This window comes from Felis catus, chromosome B3 (assembly GCF_018350175.1).
Source record: "Felis catus isolate Fca126 chromosome B3, F.catus_Fca126_mat1.0, whole genome shotgun sequence".
NCBI classification, from domain to species: domain Eukaryota; kingdom Metazoa; phylum Chordata; class Mammalia; order Carnivora; family Felidae; genus Felis; species Felis catus.
Window position 1 is genome coordinate 33,353,442 of NC_058373.1, and position 22,334 is coordinate 33,375,775.

General features: G+C 37.4%; 1 protein-coding gene across 1 annotated transcript in view; it reads right to left on the reverse strand.

The window, feature by feature from the left end:
* ARIH1 (ariadne RBR E3 ubiquitin protein ligase 1) overlaps positions 1–22,334 on the reverse strand; it is a 123,362-nt gene that overhangs the window by 89,588 nt on the left and 11,440 nt on the right. The window lies entirely within an intron of this gene.

A 22,334-nucleotide genomic window follows, 5' to 3' on the forward strand; every position in this document is an offset into this window, starting at 1 on the left:
ACAAATCTGAGGGTGCCTGAGTGGCTTGGTCAGTTAAGTGTCCAGCTCTTGATTTCGGCTCAGGTCATGATCTCATGTTGGTGAATTCGGGCAACTAGCCCATTTGGGATTCTCTCTCTGACTCTCTCTGCCCCTCCTCCCACCCATGTGCATGCATTCTCTCTCAAAAAAAAGTAAATAAACATTAAAATAAATAAAGGACACAAATCTTCCAGTTAAAAGGGTCCACTAAGGCCCAACACAATGAAGAGACTTGAAACAACCAAGAATAAAGAGAAAAGGCTGAAACTTAAAAAAAAAAAAAAAAAAAAAGTCATCAAGAAACGAGAACCAGACTGGTATTGGACTTATTAGCAACAGTAAGTGCAGAAGGCAGTTATCTTTCATCAACATTCAATCCAGACTTTTCCAGCTAGCCCATCTAGCAACCAAATTTGAAGACAAATTAAAGACACTATCAGGGCCACAATGAGTAACATCATAAAGTTACATGGGAGTTAAATTAAGGATGTAGCCCAGCAAAATGAGATTAAATCAAGAAAAGACACAAGTCTAAGAAAAAGGGTCCAATTCAAGAGTTAGTGGGAAGAGTTAGTGATTACAACAGCAGGATGGAGGGCTCCAGAAGTGTAAATACAATCCAAATGACCTTGATATCAGAAGCATTGTTCTCGGGGAAGGTCCAGAGTATTTGGCATTAAGCCTGTTTAAAAAAAAAAAAAAAAGCATAATAATCGTAATACACTATTTGGGCTGTCATAAAAACAAACACTGTTCAATAGTGCCATTTTTTTTTTTAAGAGAGAGCAAGAGCAGGGGGGAGGGGCAGAGAGAGAGAGAGAGAGAGAGAGAGAGAGAAAATCCCAAGCAGGCTCTGCACTGACAGCGCAAGGCTCAATCTCATGACTCTGGGATCATGGTCTGAATGGAAACCAAGAGTGGGACCCAACTGAGCCACCCAGGCACCCCTCATCACGAGTTCTTAATATACGATTGTTACCTTGGCTCTTTTCTCCAACTTGTGATTTAAAAAAAGTCATTTTGTTTTGTGATCATAGTCAAGTCTTAATTTGCTCATAGCTTGATTTATTTTTTCTTGAAGTGACACTTGATGGGGCGCTTGGGTGGCTCAGTCAGTTAAGCGTCCAACTCTTGGTTTTGGCTTAGGTCATTATCCCAGGGTCAGGGGATTGAGCCCTGCATCAGGCTCTGTCTGCACTGACAGCATGAAGCCTGCTTGGGATTCTCTCTCTGCCCATCCCTCACTTGCACTCTCTCTCAAAATAAATAAACATTAAATTAAAAGACAGTTCAGAGAAATGTTAAATTAAAACCAATAATATTTTATCAGACTAATGAAAAATTTAAAGATTCTTAATATACTGTGTCAGCAAAAGAGCAAAGAAAATGACAGTTCACACACTACTGGTTAAAAGATAAACTCAATAACCTTTGAAAACATTCCATCTTATTTATAAAAACTATGAATGTCTATACCCAAAGTCCAACAAACCCACTTTGAAGGTTAGGTTAGGCCAAGAAAGTAAAAGGAAGGGAATGATAGGAAGAAGACACACAATACGAGTGAACAAAATGCCCAACAATAAGAAAAAAGATAAACTGATATGTCCCTATTAGAAAATACTGTACAATTTTTAAATCCACAGTAATACTGAAGGAAAAAATAGCAACTTGCAGAATAAACTAAACTGGAGCAGGAAGCAGGAAAGAACACCAATATAACATTATTTTTCTTCTAAAATAAAATACATTTCAACTTTGGATTCGTGTTTATTGACATAAGAACACTATTTAAATTTTTTTTAATGTTTTTATTTATTTATTTATTTATTTTTTTGAGAGCGAGCGAGAGAGAGTGTGAGCAGGGGGGCAGAGAGAGAAGTGGACACAGAATTCGAAGCAGGCTCCAGACTCTGAGCTGTCAGCACAGAGCCCAATGCGGGGCTTGAACTCGTGAACTGCGAGATCATGACCTGAGCCGAAGTCAGAGCCCAAAAGGCTATTAAAAAAAAAAAAACAAAAAAAATCAAATCTTAGCAATGATCTAGATCCAGTTAAATAGTTCCCATCTTCACACCCTTACTAACAATCCCTTTCAAAGAAGACATTAATAACCAACATGCATCTTAAAAGGGGAAAAGCAATCCCTATCAAAATAACACCAGCATTCTTCACAGAGCTAGAGCAAACAATCCTAAAATTTGTATGGAACCAGAAAAGACCCCGAATAGCCAAAGCAATCTTGAAAAAGAAAACCAAAGCAGGAGGCATCACAATCCCAGACTTCAAGACGTATTACAAAGCTGTAATGATCAACACAGTATGGTACCAGCATAAAAACAGACACTCAATAGAACCCAGAAATAGACCCACAGACATGTAGCCAATTAATCTCTGACAAAGCAGGAAAGAATATCCAGTGGAATAAAGACAGTCTCTTCAGCAAACGGTGCTGGGAAAACTGGACAGCAACATGCAGAAAAATGAACCTGGACCACTTTCTTACACCATACACAAAAACTCAAAATGGATGAGAGACCTAAATGTAAGAAAGGACGGGGCACCTGGGTGGCAAAGTCGGCTGGGCATTTGACTTTGGCTCAGGTCATGATTTCATGGTTCATGAGTTGGAGCCCCGCATCAGGCTCTGTGCTGATAGCTCAGAGCCTGGAGCCTGCTTGGGATTCTGTGTCTCCCTCTCTTTCTCTGCCCTTCCTTGCTTGTGCGCGCGCGCGCTCTCTCTCTCTCTCTCTCTCTCTCTCTCAAAAATAAATAAACATTTAAAAAATTAAAAAAACAAAAACAAAGTAGGAAAGGAAGCCATCAAAATCCTAGAGGAGAAAGCAGGCAAAAACCTCTTTGACCTTGGCCTCAGCAACTTCTTACTCAACATATCTCCAAAGGCAAGGGAAACAGGAGCAAAAATAAACTATTGGGGCCTCCTCAAAATAAAAACCTTCTGCACAGTGAAGGAAATGATCAGCAAAACTAAAAGGCAACCGACGGAATGGGAGAAAATATTTGCAAACGACATATCAGACGAGGGTTAGTATCCAAAATCTATAAAGAACTTATCAAACTCACCCAAAAAACAAATAATCCAGTGAAGAAATGGGCAAAAAACATGAATAGACACTTCTCAAAAGAAGACATCCAGATGGCTACTGACACGTGAAAAAATGCTCAACATCGCTCATAAGGGAAATACAGATCAAAACCATGATGATACCACCTCACACCTGTCAGAACGGCTAACATTAACAACTCAGGCAACAACAGATGTTGGTGAGGATGCAGAGAAAGTGGGTCTCTTTTGCACTGCTGGTGGGAATGCAACTGGTACAACCACTCTGGAAAACAGTATGGAGGTTCCTCAAAAAGTTAAAAATAGAACTACCCTATGACCCAGCAATTGCACTAGCAGATATTTATCCAAGGGATACAGGTATGCTGTTTTGAAGGGGCACATGCAACCCAACATTTATAGCAATGCTATCGACAATAGCCAAAGTATGGAAAGAGCCCAAATGCCCATTGACTGATGAATGGATAAAGAAGATGTGGTATATATATACAATAGAGTATTACTCATCAATCAAGCAGAATGAAATCTTGCCATTTGCAACTATGTGGATGGAACTAGAGGGTATTATGCTAAGCAAAATTAGAGAAAGACAAATATTATATGACTTCACTCATACGAGGAATTTAAGATACTAAACAGACGAACCTAAGGGAAGAGAAGCAAAAATAATATACAAACAGGGAGGGGGACAAAAACATAAGAGACTCTTAAATATAGAGAACAAACAGAAGGTTGGTGAAGGGGTTGTGGGAGGGGGGATGGGCTAAATTGGTAAGGGCATTAAGGAATCTACTCTTGAAATCACTGTTGCGCTATATGCTAACTTGGATGTAAATTTAAAAATTAATTAATTAAAGAAATAAATAAAAGGGGAAAAAAACTAAAAACTAGAAATTACTTTTGAAATGTCAACAGTGGCAGAGCCAGAATTAGAATGACCCTAGTTTGCTTTACATTAGTTTGCTTTATATTAATCCAGATTTGACAGTTTTAAAGAAATTATAGGCTTGTGACAAATATTCATTTTAATATTGCCATACAAGGTAAGCAATGATTTATGCTCTCTTTAGACTGTGAAATACATAAAATACATTTGGAAGAAAGGGCTAAGTATGGAATAAGAGAGTAAAAAAGTTAACTAAAAAGGATTCCAAGACCAAAAAAAGAGCCATCTTAAATACCAAAACATCTTGTTTCAACACAATTGATTCAAAAAAACCTCTACTATGGTATACCATGAAACTCTGAAATACATTTCCACATTTAAGAGAATGCAGACTAGTTCTCCTCAATATAATATATAGTTTATTAAGTATTAACTACTAACCTCAGCCTTTTGGGCCAGAATTTAGGCAGCAGATACTTAAGATCTCAGGTTTTATAGTCATTTTGAAAATCCAGCAATCTTCATTGAAAACCAGATACAAACCTGTATCTGCCTTTTCATTCAGGAAGCCTTAAAAAGCACTGTATTAACCTATTTAGAAAAACAGAGCCCCTTCCTTTTAGAAGTATATCCACAAAGAAAATGATGCACATATCTGTATCATGCAGCTAACCCTACAATCTTACTTTGTCAGCCAATACTAGAGTAATATAAAGAAGCAACCTAATACTCTACCTTCGATGTAAACTTTCCATTTCTCTTTCTTCAAACATTTGCATTATATTGCCTGAGTTCTTAAAATTTGCCTGTGATTTTGTCTTGGAATTCAGTATAAAAAACACTGTTGCTCTCTCATTCTAATATAGCATTTAAAAAAAGAAAGCCAGGTACTGGTATTGTAATTGCTATCATTTTACAAGCAAATGGATACAAATATCTAAGCAAATGGTACAAACATTTAAATAGAAATGTTTAAACTTCCTTCCAGAAGTTAAGCCTGGAAGATTCAAATTATTTCCATCAAAATATTCCAGAATCAGATATATAAATATTAATGTATATTTTATACATATACACACATGGCCAGATCAATCTAGCTTTCCTCCTTTTCCTCCCAGTTTTACAAATGGGTCCTCTGTCATCATAGTTTCTGAAAATTAACCAACCAGGCCCATGAATCAAGCAAACAGCATGAATACCCTCCATGTAATCATTTCTTCTATTATTTAGCATTAAAAAAAAAAAAAAAAAAAAAAAAAGACAACGGCACACACCAATTTACTATTGCCTAAGTGCCGAGTAAGCTTCTGGTTTAAAAAACACAAAACTGTACCCTTTATAAATGGATATATCAAGTCTGTCATGTCAGAACAGGCTTGTCCTCAAGAGGCTTGTCCTCAAGATTTACAGGATAAATGGTAGGCCCTTAAAATAATGAGGTACTGTACTTGCTGCCAAGTGTGCTTGCACATATGTGTATTTAATGGTCCTTTAATGACTTGTCTTTGGAATGATTCTGTCCTACCTTTGCTGCTGCAGCCCGCCTGTCCTTTGCATCACTGAATTCATACTTCTGGAAGTACCCAATATGCACTGTAACAGACAGATGGACAGATCAATGGGCCACAGCGGCAAAGGCCAGATAGACAGACTTGATAAAAATTAAAATCAAGGTATATAAAGGGAAGGGGGAAACCAGAAGAAAATATATCTATCTATATTCTATAAGCAAAATGCCTGAACTTCAGGTCTACAGTCCTCCCAAACACATACCCAAATAAACTAAATTTTGATTTCTTTTCTTTCAAGTAGAAATAGTACCACTGCAGTAATCAGTATTTTTAATACCATTAACGGTTACAGATATGGCAAGCACTTCTGTAACCAGGCCACACAATTTCTTCACAGGCTACTCTTTAATACACAAATTATCACATCCAAAGACATTTTATACCACAATTAATATGGCAATTATTACATGTAGAAAATTTCTCTAATACCAAAGTCTACTAGAATCACAAAATAAAACTAATATTTCAGCATTTTACCATTCTACCTTTCCCTGTCTTCCTATGTAAAAATGGTTGCTAACACCACATCTAGATAACTTTGGGTGCTTAAAAGAATATATGATAGTGTCATTTAGGCCAATTACCAAGATTTGGTAAAACATTTATATACAAAACTACCATCAGTATCTTTAAAATCTATGTAGAGTCCTCCGGTTACTTCAAATCCATTCAAACAAGTATTCGCACTTCAAGAAGTTTCTAAAAGTTATTTTTTAAAACACACCTTAATATCCCAAAATGCTAGCTTGCTTAAGTAACCTTCATTAAAAGCTTAGATCCAGAGGTGCCTGGGTGGCTGTTAGTTAGGTGTCCAACTTGATTTTGGCTCAGGTCATGATCTCACAGTTTCTTCATAAGTTCGAGCCCCATGATGGGCTCTGTGCTGACAATGTGGAGCCTGCTTGGGATTCTCCCTCTCTTTGTGCCCCTCCCCTGCTCATGCTCTGTCTCTCTCAAAATAAATCAATATACTTGAAAATAAAATAAAGCAAAATAAAATAAAAGTTTAGAGATCCATGTAAAAAGCCTTTTTAATTTAATCAGACATTTTATTTTGTATACATCTAAAATAACATGGATCCATTCTCCATGTTTAACAAAGACTGAAGAAAAACACTTCCCATTTTCAATGGGTCTAACCATTTATACAATTCTTACTGTAACCTCTCAAAAAAATAAGCAGGTAATTAAACATGATAATCAAATGTAATGCATGATCCTATACTGGAAGAAGAGAAGTTATAAAATGACATACTGGACAACTGCAGAAATGTCAAAGTGGTGTGTGTATTATTAATATTTTCTAGGGTAACATTATTCAGATATAATTCACACACCACTTTGAAAATTTACTTTCAAAGTGTATAATTCAGTAGTTTTGATTATATTCAGAGTTGTGACACACAGTTCTATCAGCCATTAATTTTAGAACATTTCATCACCCCAAAAAGAAACGTCATACCTGGTAGCAGCCACTCCCCATACCTCACTCCCTTCCCCAACAGAGCCTCTGACAACCACTTATCTTTTTGTCTCTGTGGATTTACCTATTTGGGATGTTTTATAAAAATGGCATCATAAAGTATGAGGCCTGTTGTGACGTTAATTTTTTCATTTTGGGGCTCACGGGTGGCTCAGTCGATTAAGTGTCCAATTTTGGCTCAGGTCACGATCTCGCAGTCTGTGAGTTCAAGCCACGCACTGAGCTGACAGGGTGGAGCCTGGAGTCTGCTTCAGATTCTGTGTCTCCCTCTCTCTCTGCGCCTCCCCAACCCCTGCTCAAAAATAAACATTAAAAAAAAAGGGTTTTAAATTTTTTTTTTCCATTTACTTTGCTTATCTAGGAAAGTCAACAAGCTGAGAGCTTACCATGGACATCAAATAAGTCTGTTTTATTGAGGGAATGGAGAGGAACAATTAATCTGGAAGTCAGTTAAATGAAGGCTGCTTAAAGCTTCAACTACACTATTTTTCAACTACTCATTTTACAGATAAGGAAAGAGCATCTATTAAAATAAATGACACCAAGTTATACAACTGATAAAAAGCAAAGCTGGACCTGAACTTAGTTCTATATATGATGCCAAAGACTTAACCACTAGCTCTTTTGTCCTGTTATAAAATTTACCAATTCCTACTGATTCCACACCCTAATTCCTTGAATGTCTATTTCAACCTTGCTAACCACATCATATATTTCTTGCTCAAACTATTTTTAATTTTTAAAAATGTTTTATTATTATTTATTTTTGAGAGATAGAGCACAAGCAGGAGGGGGGCAGAGAGAGAGGGAGACACAGAATCTGAAGCAGGCTCCAGGCTCTGAGCTGTCAGCACAGAGCCTGACATGGGGCTGGAACTCACAAACCGCAAGATCTTGACCTGAGCTGAAGTCAACCTGAGCTGAAGTGGTCGCTCAACCAACTGAGCGACCCAGGCACCCCTCTTGCACAAATTATTGAAATAGACTTCTCACTGCTCTCCTTGCTTCCTAATCTCATCCTGTCCTCATTTATTCCCTATACTGCCAAAGTGGTCTTTCTACACACTAATCCCACATTAATTTGTTTTGCCAGGTCCTAGGGGGTAAATGCATCTCATTTAGAACTATGCTAAAGCCCTTCATAAATTGCCTACCTGTCTAGCCCAGCTCCTACCACACTACTTCCCATACCATACCATTAACAGCTTCTGCCTTTGCACATTCTACTCCTTCTATTCCTCTGGCTGGAATGCCTTCTCCAGTCCCATCCACCTAGTGAGCTACTACTATTCATTTTGCAAAATTTAGCTTTAGATCATTTTCCACCAGCATTAGTCCTTACCAGGACTTAACCAGAAAAAAGCATTAAACAAACATTCCTTCTCTGACCTTGTATGTCAGTGATATGCTGCACACATCACTGTATTGTAACTTATTTATACATGCCTCTTTAAAAAGCTGCCCAGGGGCACCTGGGTGGCTCAGTCAGTTAAGCATCCGACTTCGGCTCAGGTCATGATCCCACGGTCCGTGAATTCAAGCCCCGCATCGGGCTCTGTGCTGACAGCTCAGAGCCTGGAGCCCGCTTTGGATTCTGTGTCCCTGCCTCCCTCTGCCACTCCCCCCAGTCATGCTCTGTCTCTAAGAAGTAAATAAATGTTAAAAAAAAAAAAAAATTTTTTTAATAAAATAAAATAAAAAGTTGCCCAGTATTTGTATTCCCCCAGCACAGCTTAGCAGCTAAAGAAATACCAGTTGGTAAAAAATCAAGTACTCAATTTATATAATGTTCTAAATTAACTGAAGCATTATTTTGAAGAACCCATTAACCTCAGAGAATATGCAATGGGAAAAAGACAGCCTCTTCAACAAATGGTGTTGGGAGAGCTGGAAGGCTACATTCAAAATACTGACCACTGGCTTACATCATACACAACAAAGATAAATTTATAATGGATTAAGGACCTAAATGTGAGATCTGGAACCATAAAAATCCTACAAGAGAACACAGGCAGTAATTTCTCTAATCTGGGATGTAGCGACTTTATTCTAGATATGTCTCCTAAAGCAAGAGAAATAAAAGCAAAAATAAACTATTGGGACTACATTAAAATATAAAGTTTCTGTACAGCAAAAGAAGGAAACAAAACTAAAAGACAACCTACTGAATGGGAGAAAATATCTGCAAAGGACATATCCTATAAAGGGTTAACATCCAAAATATGTAAAGAATTTATATAACTCAACACTCAGAAACCAAATAATCCAATTAAAAATAGGTGGAAGACATGAACAGACATTTCTCTAAAAGAATCTAGATGGCCAACAGACACAGGAAAAGATGTTCAACCCAATTCACTATCAGGGAAATGCAAATCAAAGTACAATGAGATATCACCTCACACTTGTCAAAACGGCTAAAATCAAAACCACAACAACTGGTGTTGGAGAGGATGTGGAGAAATAGGAACCCTCGTGCACTACTGGTAGGAGTGAAAACTGGTGCAGCCACTCTGGAGAACAGTACGGAGGTTCCTAAAAAGTTAAAAATAGAACGACCTTATGGTCCAGTAATCACACTACTGGATATATATCCCCAAAATACAAAAATACTCAAAGAGATACATGCAATCCCTATGTTTACTGCAGCATTATTTACAACAGCCAGATTACGGAAGCAGTCCAAGTGTCCTCTGATAGATGAACGAATAAAGATGTGGTATACAATGCACAATGGAATATTATTCAGCCATAAAAAAGAATGAAATCTTGCCATTTGCAACATGGATGGAGCTAGAGAGTATAAAGCTAAGTGAAATAAGCCAGTCAGAGAAAGAAAAATAACATATGGTTTCACTCATGCATAATTTAAGAAACAAAACAAAAAAGGAAAAGCAAAGGAAAAAAATTTTAAAAAGGAGAGCGAGATAAACCAAAAAATAAACCCTTAACTACAGAGAACAGACTGATGATACCAGAGGGGAAGTGGAGACATGGGCAAAATAGGTGATGGAGATTAAGAGTACACTTGTCATGATGAGCACTGAGTAATGTATAGAATTGTTGAATCACTATATCGTACACCTGAAACTAACATAACACTGTACGTTAACTATACTGAAATTAAAATAAAAAACTTAATAAAAAAAATTTTAAAGTACATGTGTGAGGCCGTTAGCAGGCAAGAAACACGTAGGCATTCCTGAAAAATTTGTTCTCAGCACCCAGAATTCCTTCTTACCCACTCCAATCCCATAATTTAGAAAAACAACTGCCCCTACTCCCAAATATCCTAGGGTTCTGAAGGCATTTTAATTGAGCAATGACCTTAAAAGACACAGTGGCAAAAACGTGAAGGTCCAATCCCAGACTGGATGAACTTTTTCCTTAGTTTATGGCTGTGTCCACATCCTTATCATACCCGAACTGTGGTTCTTCAACTTTTATCACAATACAGTAATTTGGAACAACAGTTTCATCTACATGGCTGATATCACACTAAAGAAATGAGTAGTTCTGACCAAAAGCCTTGCTTCTGGTGGTGCTAATTCTTTCTTAAAGCAATTGTAGGCAGCCCCCCCCCCAATCAACATGGGGTAGTTAGAGCACAGAGAGCCTCCCTAGGAAGTAAGGCAGACCTAGAGAGACTCCTTTTTTATCTCTCTTCAAAGATTTGTTAGTATACACTGCAATTGTTCCGCTCTGACACACAAACAAGTGAGCTAGAAAAAAAAAAAGGTGTCAAATCTTTGACATTCTGGTTTAATAAAAATTAAACTGATTAGATTCACTCATTAAACAAATAACTATACAATCACAATCAAAAGTACTCCACAATTGTAGGAATTTAAACATTTATACATGTGCTTCGTTTTCATACATTACATTTTCCTCAAAAGTATAGTTGAATTAGAATGCAAAGAACTGGAACACAAGAAGCCCTGGCTAGTTGGGTGGCTGCAGAACATGAACACGAACACACACACACACACACACACACACACACACACACACACACCTTAAAAGAAAAAGAAAAAAAACAATGTGGACTTGTTCCAACCTGGAGACAGAGAAAGTGAATATTCAGGAGAAAAGCATTGTATCCTCCTAGTTCATTTTATTACCAAAAAAGATGGGCAGGAGATGAGCTTTTACCCTGTTTCAGTTTTCACAGGTTTTTGCAGATCTAAATATTCCAAAGTGCTTACTACAAGAGATGCCATAGAATACACAGTGCATTTTTATGTTCCTAAATTAATAAAACAACTTTGTAGACAGGAAAAAAAAAAAACATTTAGGGTCTCAAAAGGAAAATAAAAATCAAGTTAGGAGAAGGGTAGAGGTTCTACTTTTAAGAGAAAAGTATTAGTAAGAATGAAGATATTAATTAAAGTGATCGCTTCTGAGGGAGGGAATCAGGTAGTGAATACATTAAGGTAGGAGAGTTTTTACTTTTTGAATTTTGAGCCAAGAAAATACATGCATAGTCAAACAATTTTTTTTAATCCTAAAAAATGTTTTATCAACAGTCTTAGAATACTGAGGTTTAAATCTTTTTTATTTTTATTTTTTTAAGGTTTATTTATTTTTGAGAGAGAGACAGAGTATGAGCGGGGGAGATGCAGAAAGAGAGGGAGACACAGAATCTGAAGCAGGCTCCAGGTTCTGAGCTGCCAGCACAGAACCCAACGTGGGGCTTGAACCCCTGAGCTGTGAGATCATGACCTGAGCCAAAACTGGATGCTTAACCGACTGAGCCACCCGGGTGCCCCTAAATTTTTTTTAAATCAAAGGTTATAAGAGGAGAGTTCAATTATATTGACCTCAGCATGCAACTTATTTCTATATTATGTGTTGGTTACACAGAATGAAGAAAATCTGGATTCACAGTAAGTTTGCATTGCAGTTTCAGGATACTCTTCATTTTAACAGACCCAGAAGCTTAAAAAAGGTAGTTGAAAACATTTTATTCAGAGCTAACTAGTTAACACTGTCTAGCAACTGCCTTTATTTTTATAAATGCAGAGTCCAAGGAAATATATAGAACATAAAACTATTAGTAACATCGTAACATGAAGATAAATTACCTATTGTTACTGCAAAACCTTCCAATGCCTGCAATGAGGATGTAAATAAACAGATCTGCCTTTGCCTTCTCTGGCATTTATTTAACTGAACAGGGTGCACATGTGCTGCTGTAGTGTTCCACCTTATGTAACTTTGCTTGAGCAGACACCCACAAATCTGAATCCAAAATACCAGTGAATAATTTTCCTAATCAACAATCCATAAGAAGTAAAGCAAAAGCCTTATATCTGGATTCTACATCCCTCCAAAAAAATGTTAGCCTGGATATAGTTTAAGGCATTGGTAGTCTCCGATGTTAAATCAGTCTTTAATAAAACGGCCATCAGGAAGAAGAGTTAGAAGCAGGTAGGTTCAAGCAAAAAAAAAAAAAAAAAAAGCTACAGACAGATATTAATATATGGAAAAAGTCAAGAGACACGTGGGTAGCTGACACGGTTGGGTGTCCAACTCTTGATTTCAGGTCAGGTCATGATCTCACGGTTCATGGGATGGAGCCTGGTGTTGGGCTCTGCACTGACATATGGAGCCTGCTTCAGATTCTCTCTCTCCCTCTTGTTTCAGGCCATCCCCTGCTAGCGCACATGCACACTCTCGCTCTCAAAATAAATGAACTTAAAAAAAAATATATATATATGGAAAAAGTTGAAAACACAGCTGTTCAAATATGAAATGCACTCACTTCTAGAAGTGGTTGTGAGGGTTTAAGTCACTGTAAGAATAGTCTCAGGGACTATTTAACAGGGAGCTAGTACTTAATAAGTGGTTGACCAAAACAACCTTTAAGATTCCTTTTTATCTTTGTTAATCTGACTCTGTGTGAATCAAAAACAGTGATTAGGTAAGTTTACTGCCACCCTTAATTCTTTAGCTGTTGTTTATTTGTCCTAATTTCATTCCTAAGGATGAGTAGATCTTTGTGAATTTTAAAGTCCTATTTTCACCCTTTTATCTTCACAGTAGGATGGAACGCAACATTGTAAATCAATCTCCAGGTACTGCCATATATTCCAAGGACCCAGCTCTAACTATATTAATGCAATATGAGTTGAGATGATTACAAAAAAGATAAAATATTTAGCTCCAATGGAATTGAATTACTACATTTAAAAAGCTAAGCTGGTGAATAAAATTATATACATACCTTTCTTCCCACATTAATTAACAATCTGAGGCCTACTTAAGTTTTCATTTCATAAGAACTGAAGTGATGAACAGTAAGTTGAAAGATAAAGACATTTCCTTACATAGCAGTTTAAATGGGGTCAGTAATAAGCTCCTCTGAGAACTTCACAAAAGAACTATCTTATTATTGATCAAAATGAGTCGAGTCAGCTATTTTCCGGTTAAACATATCAAGCACTTGTTATCCTGTGAATCTGTAACAATTTCACAATATTATTCTTCCAAAATTTCTTGGTGCTTCTATCACAAGGAGAATGTTGTTAGGCTTTGCAGACCACTGGTCTCAGTTTGTAATTTCATACATAAATCATGAATACAATTTTGCACAGTATAAAATGCATTCTATAATGTAGGTCAAGTAGTGGAATTATTATTCAATGTTAAAACTTCGTGTTTCTAAATGCTTACACTGGGCTACAAGATAGTAAATATTGTAATAGCGATTCTGACTTGAAATTTTCTTGAGGATGGTACATTTGTAGGTTGTAAAGTTTAAAGGGGGAATGTGGTATACTTCTGACTCTGTCTGACTCTTGTTTATTATTTATTTGGATTCATAGGCCATAGCAATGAAGTCTTAAGCCAGAGCCCACTGACTCAGTCTGTACAAGTCAGTCTCCTGGGGCACAGAGCTAGATGGAGAAAAGTATAGTGGATCTAGAAAGACAAACAGAAAATATCCAGCACACAAGACAGTAACATTCACATGTTTTACATTTATACATGTTTTACATTTAATCATACAAAATTCTTAAATAGTAAGTTCCAACCCCAACTATGAAGACCTTGGCAAGTTATTAAATTCCTCTAAAGTCTCAATTTCCTTATCCATAAAATAGTAAAAATACCATCTACTTCAGAGAACAGTTGTGATGACTAACATTCTCTAAACCAGTAAAGAACAAAAATTGGAAAGCATATTAGAGAATGAGAAAAGAGCTAATTCAGTGATGTCAAGAGGAATGTGAACTGACAAACAAAAAAAACAGGTATAGTACCAAGACTAATTTTTATCAATAATAAAACCAGTAAGAAAACTCATTCATATTTAATTTTGACTTTTCAATCAATGTTTATCAGCTATGTTCCAGGATCTGTGCTAGTCAATGGCAATGTCAAAATTAATACACTGATCCTACCCTCAAGGATTGCAGATCTATTTAATACAAGGACAAATCAGAGATAAGACCTTTTTAAAAAACAGTGTGTACAAAATTTTGAGACCCACTCACAGGTAAGGATTCATAGAAGAAAGGACATTTAAAGTGGGTCTTAAATGGGGCGCCTGGGTGGCTCAGTCGGTTTAGCATCCGATTTCAGCTCAGGTCATGATCTCATGGTTCATGAGTTCGAGTTCCACCATCAGGCTCTGTGCTGACAGCTCAGAGTCTGGAGCCTGCTTCGGATCTGTGGTCTCCCTCTCTCTCTGCCCTTCCCCCATTCATGCTCGCGCTCTCGCTCTCGCTCTCTCTCTCTCTCTCTCTCTCTCTCTCAAAAATAAATAAACATTTAAAAATAAATAAGTAAGTAATAAAGTGGGTCTTAATGTATGAAAGAATTTATCAGGGAAAAGCAATAGAAGCAAAGAAAAAAGCCTTATCAAGGCAAAGAGACAAACTTCACAGGAAATATCATTACTTTGCTATGCCAAGATGAGTGTGAAGAAATGGCAGATAAGGTACATGGGGGCTGAATTATGAAAAGCATGATCTACCATGCCAAAGAATCTCGTATCATCATAATATGTGTCCTCTTCTAACCTAGTCATTGCGACCTGTCGGCTAAGAAGGGCTAAGCATTATTTCCTATCCCATTTCCACCCCCTTGCTTATCACAAATAATAAAGATTTAGTATACTTTCTCAGGCTATAAACTTAGGACAAGTATGAACATTTTTGGCACTGTCATAAACTGAAAAGAATGAACACCCTATAAAAAAAGGAAACATGCAGCATTCCTGGAGGAATCTGTAGGGACCATAAAATTATCACAAGGCCACACTTTCCATCAATATCACCCTTTTCATGTTCTTTTGATTTTTTTAATTTTGCCAATGAGAGAGGCTTCTAATAACTTCTAATAGCTATAACAAGACTCTACGTGTCCACAGAGAAGTCAATATTTTGCTTCTTTCCTAAAAACCAACAAATCTCTTTGGAAGGCAGGGCTTTCCTTCACCAAGCAGCAAAGATGGGGCAACACACAACAGAAGTGAAACACAGCAGGGTTTACCGGTATAAAAACAATACTTCGAAAGACAAACTGGTAAATTGTGGCATTTCTGGGTAATGGCAATACACTAAGATCCTCAACTTTGAAAACAAGGCCAGGGCAAGTCCAGAAACAGAAAATAATTAGGATCAGGCTACAGATGGATAAAAGTGAACATGAAGAGTCCTGAGTTATTATCTTTACAATCAAGTACGTATTTACCTGTCTGCCCTTCCTAGATTAGGAACCCTGGAAAGGAATGTTCTCCACTCATCTTTATATACCTACTGCCAAGCACACGTACTGAGGGAGGCATATAGATGTAAAAGGTAAGTACAGATTTGGCAGAACATGGTGACAGGAAGCTGTATAGTAGTTTCAGGAATAGTAAAATCTAAGAACAAGTTCAAGATAGTGGCATTGGAGCAGATGGAAAGGAGGCTTTGGTCTTTTAGCTTCCTATCTTGAAAGAATTCACACTAATGATGTTTTGCCACTTGTACCTGCATTTCGTAACTGGAAAAGAACTTTGGAAATCATCAAATCCAAATCTTTTCTTTTACAGGGGCAGATTCAGAGTAAGGCCTGATTTAGTCTAAGGTCACACAGTAGTATATACAGGATGAGACTCTAGTCCTAGATTATAAAGTAGAAGAGTTTTATGAAATGTGAATTAAACAGACAAAATGATTGTTATGTACTTAAGAGTTTTATAAATACTTGTTGTCTCACATATGGAAGAAGATTTTAAATACTGACTTTGGTAAATCTACTGTATTGTACAAAAGAAGGCTGGCTGCTCTATACCCAGTTTGGAGGGCTTTCAAGTCTACTTTTAATTACTCATTAAATGTAACTTTTTTTTTTCCTAATTCTCATGATCCTGGAACTAAAATCTAGCCTTATAGCCATATCCCTATATCTTACCCTTCCTGTCTTCCACATGGTATCTGTGGTAACTAGCCTCCAAGATGGCCTCAAATGATCTTTATGTCCTGCTATTTGTTCAGACCCCTCCCACACTGGGTTCTAAGGCTAGATCATAGAAGACTTACAGTATCTGTCTTGCTACTTTGATTACTTGTTCTGAAAGAGTGATCATAAGTAGCCCTATAGAGAGGCCCGTGTATAAAGAACTGAGACCTCCTACCAATAGTCAGTGAATAAGCCATCTTGAAAAGCACTTCTTGAAAGCACTTCTTCAGCACAAACCAAGCCTGAAGCCTCAGCTGACAAGATGATTACAACCTCATTAGAGACCCTGAGCCAGACCATCCAGTTAAGCAACTCAAAACTATCAGATAATAAATGTTTGGGGTAATTTGTTATACAGCAATTGATAACTAATATAAGTGACTCATCTAAAATCAATTAGCTATAATGAAAAATCATTAAAATTTTTTTAATGTTTATTTTTGAGAGAGAGAGAGAGAGACAGAGAGAGACAGAATGGGGGAGGGGCAGAGAGTGCAAGAGAGAGACACAGAATCTGAAGCAGGCTCCAGGCTCTGAGCTATCAGCACAGAGCCCGACGACGAGGGGCTCAAACTCAGGAACCGTGAGATCATAACCTGAGCCGAAGTCAGATGCTTAACCGACTGAGCCACCCAGGTGCCCCTGAAAAATCATTTTAGTATTGTAAAGTTTTACTACACAAAACAAAGAAAAGAGACTACAAGAATTTGGCTCGAAATATCCAACTAAAATCTGAAAAAAGTTTAGTAGAGCAGAAAGTTAAGACCCAGTTTCAACGGCCTCTACCAGTCTGACAGAAACCCATTTCTCAGCTTAACTTCGAACTACTCATCTGTATAATGGAAATAATACCATTTCCCTGGGATTTGTAACAAATTAATACAGGTGAAAACACCTAATATATTCTACAAATATCAGCTGTTACCACTTTTGTCTGTGAGTCTCCTCTTACATAAAAACTAGTAAGTTAGATCTTTTTTCCATCCCATTCTGTTACTTTCCCAAATCTCAGATTCCTTACTCTAATCTTTAAACTGTCATACTTTCTGGCTGGAATCCAAATTCAAAGTGCATTCTGCAGTCCACAAAGTGGCTGCTTGCTCCCATGGAATGCATGCTTCAAAAATCCTCAAGACAGGGGCACCTGGGTGGCTCAGTCAGTTAAGCGTCTGACGTCAGCTCAGGCCATGATGTACCCATGAGTTCAAGCCCCACGTCAGGCTCTGTGCTGACAGCTCAGAGCCTGGAGCCTACTCTGATTCTATGTCTTCCTCTTTCTCTGTCAATCTCCTGCTCGTGATCGGTTTGCCTCTCAAAAATAAATAAACGTTAAAAAAAAAAATTTTTTTTTTTAAAGAATATTCATTGAGTTTTAAAATACTTATTGTTCCCCTTCTAGGGAGGAGAGAGTAGCTAAGAGGTAAACCAGTATTGCCATCTGAACTGGAAAACCCAGATAATGTCCAGAAATCATTCATCTGAAAGCAGTAGAGAGCTAATGAGACAACTAGAGGAACTAGGGATCTTACAAATGCAGTGGGTTTTACCTGGGAGCCCATATCAATTCTGAAAGCAAGACCAATAATCTACCACAAAGGGCTACTAATGGGAGGCCGAATAGTGCTTCACCCTGCCAAGATGTTCATATCCTAATACCTGGCAACCTATGAATGTTAAATTACATGGCGAGGGGAAATTAATTAATGTTGCAGATGGAACTAAAATTGATAATCAGCTGACCTAAAAATAAAGGGATTATCCTAGATTATTCAGGTCAACCCAAAATAATCAAAGAGTCACATTCAAACTGAAAGAAGTGTAGGGAGCCTGAGCATGCAACTCTCGTTCTCAGATCCTAAGTTCAAGCCCCATGTTGGGTGTACAGCTTAGTTAAAATAAATAAAAATAAAATAAAAATAAAGTGAAAGAAGGAGGCAAAGCAGAAGTGTCAGAGAGATTTGAAGATGCTATGCTGCTGGCTTTGTAGATCAAGTAAGGGGCCACAAGCTAAGGAATGCAGGTAGCCTCCAGAAGTGACAAAGTGGGTGAGAAAGCCCAGTGAGATTCACTTTGGACTTCTGACTCTCATAACTACAGAATAATGAATTTATGTTTTAATGCATTAAGTTTGTGGTAAATTATAGCAAAAAAAGGAAACTAACACCGAGACTCGAGGGGGTTGTATCAAGAAATGGAGGAATGGTGGGTCTTTCCCTTAAGGCATCTGCTCAATCGTTGGACTAAAAATGGGGCCAAGACTAAAAATCTAATGTTAAAGTCTCTGAAAACCAAAGTGGTGCTTCCAACAGTCTAGGGAGTCGATGATTAAAGTCTGAGATCCCTAGGAGAGGGACTGCTGAGAATACAGCAGGTTCTTAGTTGAAGGGCCAGAGGCAGATCAGAGAGAGACTGAAACTGAACAGGGCTAAAACTCAGCCTGACTGGATTAAGGAGACCATTCACTCTACCCACTGAACAGAAGAAAGAATGAAAATCCTCTGTGGAGAATCTATCATCATCCAGAATCCCTAAAATACTTTATACACAACATACAGCATGAAATCAAAAGTATGTCAAATGACATGAACACATGATCGAAAACTAAGAGAAAAAAAATATATATGAAGAAACTAACAGTTACTGGAGTTGGCTGACAAAACTTGTAAGAATAAATGATTAATATGCTAGAGAAAACAGATGAAAAGAAGTCACCATAAAATTAGCATCTACAGAAAAGAATCAAATGGAAACTCTAGAATTAAAAAATACATCAGAGGGGTACCTGGGTGGATCAGTCAGTTGAGTATCCATCTGGCTCTTGATTTCAGCTCAGGTCATGATGCCAGGGTCGTGGGATCATGCCCCACATCTGGCTCCATGCTGAGCGTGGAGCCTGCTTAAGATACATTCTCATTCCCTCCCTCTCTCTCTCTTGGTATTCACCTTCAAATGCCCTCTCTGCAAGGAGAGATTTCACACCATTCTTACTTTCTTACACTCTAATAAACCTTTACCTGCTGCTTAAAAAAATTATTTCTCTTTCTCTCCCCCCCCTTTTCTGCTCATGCTCTCTCTCTAAAATAAAATAAATTAAAAAAAATACAAACAAATTAAGAATTGGAGGGGCGCCTGGGTGGCGCAGTCGGTTAAGCGTCCGACTTCAGCCAGGTCACGATCTCGCGGTCCGTGAGTTCGAGCCCCGCGTCAGGCTCTGGGCTGATGGCTCGGAGCCTGGAGCCTGTTTCCAATTCTGTGTGTCTCCCTCTCTCTCTGCCCCTCCCCCGTTCATGCTCTGTCTCTCTCTCTCTCTCTGTCCCAAAAATAAATTAAAAAAAAAAAAAAAAAAAAAAAAAAAAAGAATTGGATCAAGAAGGCGTGTGGGTGGCTTAGCCCGTAAAGTGTCATAGTCTCATGATTCATGGGTTCGAGTCCCGCACTGAGCTCTCTACTGTCAGCTCAGAGCCTGCTTTGAATCCTCTGTCTCCCTCTCTCTCTGCCCCTCCCCGACTCACGTGCACCCTCACTCTCTCTCTCAAAAATAAATAAACATTAAAAAAAAAAAATCAGATCAGGAAAAGACAGATTTAGAGACCCAGAAGATAAATCAATAGAAATTACCTAATCTGAAACAGAGAAAAGAGGATATAAAATACACAAAAGAGCACTAAACACATATGGCACATAACAAAAAGCTCTAAGCTAAGTGTAACTGAAGTTTCAGAAGGAAAGGGGATGAAGGCAGAGCTGACAATTTCCAGAACTGATAAAAGACATCACCTCCACAGATCTGAAAGGATCTGAAAACCCAAAGTGAGATAATAACAAAGAAAACCACTAGACAAAGTAAAAAGTCCCTCAAACACTCAGATTAAAGACTTCATTAAGCCTTCTCCCACCACAAACAATGGAAGCCAGAAAACAACAGATACTGAAAGAGAACAACTACAACCTAAAATTATATACATAACAAAATATTCTTTGAAATAGAATTGAAATAAAAGTACATAAAAAAATATTTACTAAGTACCTAATATGTGTCAGGTACTGTTGTGGGCATGGGGACTGCAGCAATGAATAAAGCAAAGTCCTGCTCTCACAGGGCTTTCATTCTAATGTAAAAAATCAGAATATAAACAAACTAACAATTGGGATGTGTCAAGTGGTATCTCTACTACCTCTTCCTTGAAAAAATTAAGCCTCTCATCCCATTTCCAACATCTTTCCCCTACTAGTCATATCTTATGGTTCATATTTCCTAGATTTTATTTAACTATAGAGGCTAATATTTCTGTTAATACCACTCAGAGCATCTACCATAGCTTATAAATAAAAGTTTCAGATCAGTAATAACTTGTAATTTATAAACTACTGCTAATTAATAATAAATTCAAGTAGCGTGGTTAGTCATAGTTCTGTTTGAAGGCCAACATGACTTTTTCTTAACAACTCAGAAATATTTCATAATATCAGAGCAACAATTCTCAATCTGTTTGGTCTCAGAACTCCCTCTCACCTTCAAAATTATTGAGGATGTCAAAGAGTTTTGTTTATGTGGGTTATAACTATCAATATTTACCACACTAGCTACTAAAACAAAATTTTAAAAATATTTACTAACTCATTAAGATAACAGAAATAGATCCCAGTATAGATTAACACAAAAAAACACTTTATGAAAATAAATATATGCTCTGACACAAAAAAGCTGGGGTGAGAAGAGTGCACTATTTCACAAGTTTGAAAGTGTTCAATATCTGGCTAAATAGAAAATAGCTGGGTTCTCGTATCTGCTACTGCATTGTCTCTTGGATATGCTGTTTTATTTGAAGAATAAAAAACATGTGGCTTCATAAAGTAAGTATTTTGAAAAAAAAGAGGAGCACTTGGGGTTCCTGGCTGGCTCAGTTGGTACGGCACGTGACTCTTGATTTCGGGGTTGTAAGTTCGAACCCCACATTGAGTGTACAGATTACTCAAAAAAATAAAATAAAAAGGAGCACTTTCATAGGCTTTTCAGTTAATTATGGATATTCTTTTTGATATTAAGCCAAAATTCAAAAAGTAGCTCTTTTTTTTTTTTTAAGTTTATTTATTTTGAGAGAGTGTGAGGGGGCAGGCAGAGAGAGAGAGGGAGAGAGAGAATTCCAAGCAGGCGTCACACTCTCAGAGCAAAGCCCAATGCGGGCTCAATCCCATGAACCATGAGATCATGACCTGAGCCAAAATCAAGAGCCAGACACTTAACCAACAGAGCCACCCAGGCACCCCCAAAACATGGTTGTTTCTTAAAGGCTGGTCACAAGGTAGAATCTGAAACCATGTCAAAGAACTTTTCATACTCTTATATTAAAATCTGGTGGTCTATCTTGTACTCTTAATGGACCACTTACCAAGGCATGGTTGTGAAGTATTGTAATTGGTCAATGGAAAATTGGTCATTTGGAAAATATTGATTCATTATGTTAATTACATGGATCTTCCAAATATTGATATATTTTATTACACAGTATTTCATCAGAACTTTTTAAGTATTAGAAAGCTGTCAGTCTCACAGTGGCAAACATAAGTGTTCCAAAATTCTAATTTTCACTTACAAACTTAAAAAATGTTATCATTGGCAATATAATGTAAGCAGTCTTCCTTTAAATAACAGGTGTACTTCATTCATTTGGAGAAACATTTACCATATGTTTGCCATTTGTCTAAATAACTAGTCATTATTTCAAGAAAAAAATGGTGTTCCATCAAACACGCGACTTGTACAGCTCACAAAACTGCACAAAAGTGTATCTTCAAGACAACTTCTGTAACTTTAGTATGCTCAAGTGCTTC